This window comes from Pogoniulus pusillus, chromosome 22 (assembly GCF_015220805.1).
Source record: "Pogoniulus pusillus isolate bPogPus1 chromosome 22, bPogPus1.pri, whole genome shotgun sequence".
In the NCBI taxonomy this organism is placed as follows: Eukaryota; Metazoa; Chordata; class Aves; order Piciformes; family Lybiidae; genus Pogoniulus; species Pogoniulus pusillus.
In genome coordinates, this window is record NC_087285.1 from 855205 (window position 1) to 862863 (window position 7659).

A 7659-nucleotide genomic window follows, 5' to 3' on the forward strand; every position below is an offset into this window, starting at 1 on the left:
CATCCAGGTACCGTTTCCTCAAGCTGTCTTTCAGCCCCATAAGCTAATGCCACTCTACCCTCCCCAGCCCCTGGTGGCCTCTGTCTGTGATGCTGGACCCTGGCTCTGCTGTGACCCTCACCAGCAGACACCAGCACCCATGGGTCACCCCTCACTGGGGCAGAGATGAGATTGTGAGCTCAGCAACAGGCTGGAAATGTTCTGCTCCAGAGGGTCATGCCTGGTGCCTGGCATTTCTCATTCAAAGAATCCACCCAACCCTAAGCCTACAACCATTGCTTTTCATGGGAGTGGGAGGCTGGTCTGGAGAAGAGAAGGCTCCAAGGAGATCTTAGAGCAGCCTTCCAGTACCCAAAGGGGCTACAGGAGAACTGAGGAGAGACTTCTGACAAGGGCTGGGAGTGCCAGGATGACGGAGAATGGAATGAAGCTGGGAGAGGGGAGAGTGAGAGTGGAGATGGGGAAGAAATTGTTGGCAGTGAGAGTGGTGAGACACTGGCACAGGTTGCCCAGGGAGGTCGTGGAGCACAGAATCAAAGATCACATTCTGTGATTCTGTGCTCCACGACCTCCCTGGAGATGTTCAGGACCAGGCTGGATGAGGCCCTGAGCAACCTGTCCTGGTGGGAGGTGTCTGCCTATGCCAGGACAGCTGGCACTGCCTGATCCTTGAGGTCCCTGTCAACCTAAACCATTCTGTGATTCCATGATCTCACCACCAGGCTGATTCCTCTCTCAGGTCAAGGCCAGTTTGCTGAGTCTCCTGTTCTTGAGCTGTGGATGATTTGAGCAAAGTCAGCTCAAAGCCTCACTCTCCCTGGGTCCCTCTGAAGCAGCTGCATTAGCTCCAAGCCCAGCTGCATGCTGTTCTTCAGCACATCTGTTGAAACTGCCATCAATTTGGCTACAAAACTGCCCTTTGGTGTAGGAAGAGTGGGGAAGTGCCCATCCTGCCTCCAGACACATCTTTACAGCTCCTTGCTTCCCAAGAAACTCCCTGAAGTTGGTTTGGTGCCACTTTTGCAAGGCCCCTTTCTGAGGGGAGGAAGAAGCTTTTCTGAGTAGAAAAAGAAGAAACAAACCAAACCAAACAAACCAAACCAACCAAAACACCAAACAACAAACCCCTCCTGCGCAGCCTGATGAGGGTGGCTGCTGCTGAGCACTGCTATAGGTTCCAAAGCACAGCCTGGTGAGGGTGGCTGCTGCTGAGGACTGCTCAAGCACACATGGCTGTGGCTTCTTTGGTCCCTCCAGCCCTGACCCACTGCGTGGACAGCTTTTCTTGCTGTGAGGTTGGTGTAGCTGCATCTCCTGTGCTGGAGTTTGCTCACCAGTCCACCTGTCTGTTGAGAGGAGGAAGAGCTGCCCTCACACACATCTCTGCTTGGAGACCCCGGAGGAGCAGGGAGAGCTCTTTTGCTGCTAAGCTCTGCCTGTGGTGCTCCACGTTCTGATGGGCTGAGAGGTAACTTGGTGCACTGTAGGAGAAGCATCGAGGAAGACGGTGGGAAGGCAGCTGGGAAGGGGGAGATCACCCAATCCACCTTTACACCAGGGTGCTGGGACACAAGAGGACTCAGTCCCACCTCCTCTTGGCAGGGAGGTTTGGGTGGCTGCTGCCTCTCAGTGAGACTACTGTGGCTTTCCCAGCCGTGCTTTTGAGCGTGCTCCACCCTGCCCAGACCTGGCTGACCTGGCACCAGCCCAGTCACAATCCTCCCTGACCTCTCTCCGTGGGCTCATTAAAATCGCTGATCCCACCCATGACAGCCACACAAGCGCCAGATGCTTGTCACATCACCTCTTTGGTGGCTCCTTCCTTCCCACTGCTCCGGCCAGACCCAAGCCTTTTGCGCCAGCCCTTCCCTTGCTCTGCAGCCCGCTGGGGGCCCGCTGGAGCAGTGCATGGTGGAGCATGCCCCAAGAGCAGCAGGCGCTGGCTGAGGGGGCCTGGGGAGATGCCCACGGGGAGATGCAGCCGGTTGTTTTGCCGGCTTTGTCCCCGGAGTGTTAATTATTGCAGCCCCAGGTGGCATTGTCCCTTACTATTACACGCTTGACCTGTATCTAATCCGTCATCATCTGAAACCGTCTACCCCGTCCTGGCATCCCTGCCCGCCCAGAATCCCCTCATCACCCACATCCTGCACAAAACAAGTTACAGCTCTAGGACCGGAGCAAACGAAAAGCTCTTTAATTCCCATCCAGCAAAGCCTGCTGGACCTGGAGCCCCCTGGGGGCGCATGAATCCCAACCAGGCGGGAGCTTGGTGGCAGCGGGTCCCACCTCACCCCCGGCTGCGAGCGGAGATGTCTCTTGGCTCAGGCTTGGCTTTCAGGTTGCTCCCCGCTGCGAGAGCAGCACAAAGGAGCCCTCCCTGCTGGTGTCCAGGCCGGCAGCGGCAGCAGCAGCATCTCCGGCGCATGACTTGTAACCGGCCGAGCCCGCCGCGGGTCCTTCACACGCCGTGAATGATAAGAGGAGCCGCAGCCCATTGTCTGCGGCCCCCGCGCCGGTTTGTCAAGTTTGCGGTTGCATTTTAATCCCCAGGCCTTTTCAGAGCCCAGCTGCACATTGTGTGGGCGCAGGAATTCTTGACTTGCAAATCCCCCCCAGCATTAAATTCAACCTTCTGGGGCTATGCCGAGCCGGCGGCACATTCAGTGGAGGGCGGGGGGTAGTGGTGGTGCTGGTGGCGGCGGTGGAGGGGGAAGCATCTTGCCCCCTGCCATGAATAACAAGCAGATGAGAAGCAGCGGAGGACAAGAGGAGAGGGTTGGAGGAGCTCTGGTGCAGCCAAGGTGACAGCAGTGGGGATGGTGTTCAGCCGCGGGCTTTGTACGGAGATGCTGCCGCCTTGCCAGCTCCCCTCACCCCTCGCCTGCCATGCTTGGTTTGGTGCCTAGAGCCGTTAAAAACCATATGTGGCCTCCAGAGAGCAGGGCAGAAGCATCCCCTGATGTCAGACCACAGGGACAGTGCTCGGGACTGAGCTGCAGAGGGGAAGGTGGAAAGGATGGGGATGGGTCAGAAAACCCTGCCAGGGCTGCGGTGCCAGACAATAGCTGGGCTGGGCCATAAGGGCGAATTTTAGCCTTTCCCTGCCTGTCCCACTCTGCCCTGGGGCCTGGGAAGCTACCCTGCAGGCTGGAGGTGTGGATGCTGCCCAGGCCCTCCGGAAGCAAACACGGAGAAGGAGCCTGCCCATGCGGGTCGGGGTCCAGCCTCAATGACCCAGGAGGTCCAGTCCAGTCCTAGGATTTAATGCAAGCCGTTCTCCTGCTCCACACGGAGAACAATGGCAGCCTGTGCAGGAGGAGGTGGGCCCAGCTCTCCTGTGGGCCTTCTGAACCATCCTCAGACCAGTCAGGCAAGTTCTCAGTGCCACCGAGCTGGGTTTTTGTTTTGATTTGTTGTTGGGTTTGGTTTGTTTTCTTCGTTAAAACAAGGGGGGAAAATAAGGGAAAAAGAAAAAAAAAGCGGGGGGGGGAAGGAGAAAAAAACCCCAGAGGTGGGTGGGTGATGGAGGAAGAGATACAACACACACACACACACACACACACACACACACACACACACACGTTGGTCCGAGCTGAGCCGTCCCGTGGAGCTGCATGGCTGGGCAGACTTTGGCCAGCGCCTGGGCAGACTTTGGGCAGCAGCCCTCCCGATTTCCTAACCCTCTGCCCAGCAGACAGCCGCAAGGCCCCGGTCCCCAGGACACGCCGGGCTGCCCGGGCTCGCAGCTCCCGACCCCGCGTCGCCGTTAGGCAGCCGGCAGCTGGATCCCGCTCCCCGGCTCGGCGCCAGCAGCGCTCCGCGCCGGCCCCGCGCTGCGGCCGTCCCACGCCTCCGCCCCACGGCTCTCGTCTCGGGGCTGCTGGAAGTGGCCCCGGCAAGCCTGCGGGGCTGGGCAGCGCGGGAAGCGCCAACTGACAGCTCTGCTTTGTTCCAGGGAGGGGGGAAGAGGAACACGATCTCTTCTCATCTTCTCCGGTGGCCTCCTTCAATTCCCAGTGCCGCGGTTTGCCAGGTTCTGGGATCGTGAAGCCCTGTACGAGACTGGGAGCTGCTGGCACTCGGGGGAGGAAGGTAAGGATCCGAACAATGAAACCAAGCTGCTCGCAGACCCCGCACCACCCCCCGGGCCAGCACTCGCCTTTCCCCTCCTCTTCTCACGCTGTCACACGCCTCTGATCGCTGCCTGACCTCGCCTCTCAGGACCCGCTGCCTGCGCTCCCGGTCCCGCCTGCCTCCTCTGCAGAGCCCAGCTCCAGCCTGCTCTGCCTCACTGCCTCATCTGCTCTGAGCACAGGCTTGGGCAGCCAAGGTGGCTGTCCCGATTCCTTCTTTGTGTCCCTGGATGGGGAGAGCCTCTTGCTCCGGGCACAGTGAATGGTCAGGCTCAGCAGAGCCTGGCAGTGGGGACCCCTCACTGGGAGTCTGGGAAACGCAGAAGCAGGAATCCTGCAGGAGAAAAAAAAATGTTTGTATTCCCCAGGAAACTGTTTGGGCAGCAAGACCCTGACCCCAGCTGTCCAGTCCCACGGGGAAGCTAGCCACTGCCAGCTGGCCATGCAGGACTTGGGGGTCTGGGCAGAGTGGCTGTCCCCAGAGCACGGCTCTGGGCTGAGCAGAGCTCCCCAGGCCAGCCAGGGACAGAATTCCATCCCCTGTTTGTTTGCCCTGGTTTGTTTCTAACCAAACTGTGCTGCTGGCTGTTTACCACTTCCCTCTCCTGCAGGAGATGAGGCAAGCGAAGGAGATCAGCCAGAATAAAACATGACCTTTATGGGCTGTGCTGTGGGCTTGGACTTTCCACCTACCGCCTCGGTGTACCAATGGGGCCTGAGATGAGCAGATGCCAGGTGCCATCTTTGGTGCTGGCAGAGGAGCAGCATATGTAGCTCTGAGCTCAGGCCCACGGGATACTCCCCAGCGTGTGCTCATGACACCCACCCGGAGAGTTTTTGTGCCACAGCTCAAGTCACTTCCTCACACCCAGCAAATTCCTCCTCCTGGTCCCCGCCCCCGCGGTGTCTCTCGGCAGAGGAGGGCTGGGTGTTTGCGAGGGAGCTCTGCACGCAGGACACCGAGTCTGGGTCAGTGAGGACATCCAGACACGCAGGCACTGTGTCCCTGGGCACCTCCAGTGCCCAGCCAGGCCAGCGTGTGCGGGGTCCCTCAGGCTGGGCACCGAGGGACTTTGCCCCGTGGAAGTGGCTGGTGCCCGGTGCCTGAAGGCAGAGCCACAGCAAAACACAACCACGGAGAGGTGCCCTTGCCAGCGTGTGCCAAGCACCCAGGCTATGCCAGTCTCTCCAGCCTCATTTCCAGCTCTCCAGCAGCTCTGGGACCTGGCCCACCAGGCAGAGCTGGCCTGCTGCCAGGCAGGTGCTCACCAGCTCTAGGCACTCTCAGCTCTCTGCTGTCGGCAGGAGCCTGGAGCGGGCAGGTTGGCTCACTCCCGCCCTGCCCTGTTTGCTCCCCAGACCACCACGCACTGCCCAGGCGTCCCGTGGGCTCCTCCTGTGTCCCGTGTGTGTGCACAGCCACCCCCCTCCCCGCGGGGTTGAGCTGGGCTGAGGGGACAGCTCCTTTGTGGTGAAGGATCTGGCCTGGGGGTAGCAGTGACGCCTTGGGGGAGGCTGAAGCAGGCAGGAGCCTCCTTACAGAATGATTCTGTCCACCCAGTAGCCAGCTCTGGGAGCGGAGCACTGGGTGAGGCCAGCTGGGCAGGCTGCTGCTGAGCATCCTGGCTGCTGAGCCATTCCTCTTTGGAGATTTGGGGCCAGTGCTCCTGCTGCAGCCTCCCCGCCCTGGGCTGGACCCAGCCTGTTTCTCATTCCCTTTCCTCAAAGGAGTGAAGCTCTCTCCAGTGCCATTGCTACTGCCTCCAGTCCCAAGCTGTCCTCCCCAGCCACCCTTCAGCCTTGTCACCCTGTGCAGAACACATGGCTCCGGGCAGTCAGGTACCCTTGAGGGATGTTCTTGAGCCTGAGAAAGGGCTCAGGAGTGCCATTGTGCTGCCTTGTGTGCTGCTCAGGTGGGAACTGAAAATTCAATGCCTTTACAACAGACTCCAGCTGTGAAGAGACCTTCTCTGACCTGTTTTGGGACCGAAGCCAAAGCCTCTCCCCTCCATCTTGGGTCGTGAAGGCATTTACTGAGTAGCAGTGGAGATCAGAGCATGACAAGGGACCAGAGAAGGGTGTCCTGGTGGAGGTGTCGCTAAGGGAGGATGGGAAGGATGCCACCCAGGCTGCCACCCTTGGCTCCTCACCTGAGGGTCAGCCTGGAGAGAGGTCCTCAGCCACCTGAGCCGGGCGCTGCCTGGATGTGGCACAGCCTGCTGAGCTCAGGAGGCTGCTTCAGCACCGCCTGCCTCGGGCAGCCTGGGCTGGCTGCCTGCTCTCTGAGGAGTCCTCCCTGACAGCCACCTGCCCGGTGTCCTGCTGGCATCCCAGGGACTGATTCCCGGAGCCAGAGGGCAGCTGCGGGGACCTGCCCGGGCGGGGACAGTTTAGAGCTTTTGGAAGCACAAAGCATTTGCCAATAATGAGTCTCACCTCCTGCCTGGGTGGGGGTTGGGTGAAGGTCCTGAGCTTCATATCTCCCCACTCAAAGCACCACGGAGGTGTCCTCCACCCCTACCAAGTCCCCAGGCAAGGTAAGTTCAAGTGGGTTTTGGTGAGAAGTGCAGAAGGCAGAGCAGAGCCCTCAGGCGTGTAGAAGGAAGCAGGAGAACATGAGGATGTGCCTTGGCAGCCCCGCGAAGGAACCAGCTTGCTGAAGGCATTTAGGGACAGCCTGGGAGAGCAGTGGGGAGGAGAGCAAGGCTGGAAGCCTGCCCCACACCCTGCCTTCCTCCCCCCTCTGCTGAGGCCCCAGTAGGTAGTGATACAAACCAAGTGGTGGTGTGCAGTGACATTTTGGAGGATGCCTCCCAGAGATGAGTCAAACTGTGCCTGCTGCAGCACAACAATGATGCAGAGTCTTGTGGGACACTTGGAGTGGCTGTGGAGGAGGCAGACTCACCTGAGCCAGCCTTGCTCCTTCGGGGCACTGGGAGCTGCTTACCACAGGCAGAGCCACTGAGGCCTGCAAAGGGCACCCCAGAAGTCCTTCTCTCTGCATTCCAGGCAGTACTCACACCTCAAGTCCTGGCTTCAGTTTTGGGGCCCTCACAACAGTGAGAGGCTGGAGCAGGTCCAGAGAAGGGCACCAAAGCTGGGGAAGGGTCTGGAGAACAGGACTGGGGAGGGGCAGCTGAGGGAGCTGGGGTGGTTTAGTGTGGAGCAGAGGAAGCTGAGGGCAGAGCTCATTGCTCTCTGAAGGTCCCTGAGAGGAGGTTGCAGCCAGGTGGGGGCTGGGCTCTGCTCCCTTGTTTCAGGGGATAGAAGGAGAGGAAATGACCTCTAATTGTGCCAAGGGAGGGTTGGGTTGGAGAGAAGGAAAAATGTCTTTGGTGCCAGAGTGGTCAGGGGTTGGCACAGGCTGCCCAGGGTGGTGGTGGAGTCCCCAGGGCTGGAGTTGTTCACGGCATGTGTGGCCATGGCACCTGGGGCCGTGGTTTGGTGGCCACGGTGGGGCTGGGCTGATGTTGGACTGGATGACCTCAGAGGGCTCTTCCAGCTGAAACAATTGCATGATTCT

The 7659-nt window shown here is 59.6% G+C and overlaps 2 long non-coding RNA genes across 3 annotated transcripts; both read left to right on the forward strand.

Annotated features, from left to right (window-relative positions):
• Positions 1-3720: 3720 nt before the first annotated feature.
• On the forward strand, positions 3721-4799 carry LOC135185058 (uncharacterized). Of its 2 annotated transcripts, none has more exons than XR_010306349.1 (2): positions 3721-4095; positions 4225-4799. It is a non-coding gene; the product is annotated as an uncharacterized LOC135185058 (long non-coding RNA). The 2 variants fall into 2 exon arrangements; XR_010306348.1 differs by having other exon boundaries at positions 3752-4095; positions 4505-4799.
• Positions 4800-5868: 1069 nt separating this feature from the next.
• On the forward strand, positions 5869-6212 carry LOC135185059 (uncharacterized). The gene is made up of 2 exons (XR_010306350.1): positions 5869-5975; positions 6083-6212. It is a non-coding gene; the product is annotated as an uncharacterized LOC135185059 (long non-coding RNA).
• Positions 6213-7659: the final 1447 nt, after the last annotated feature.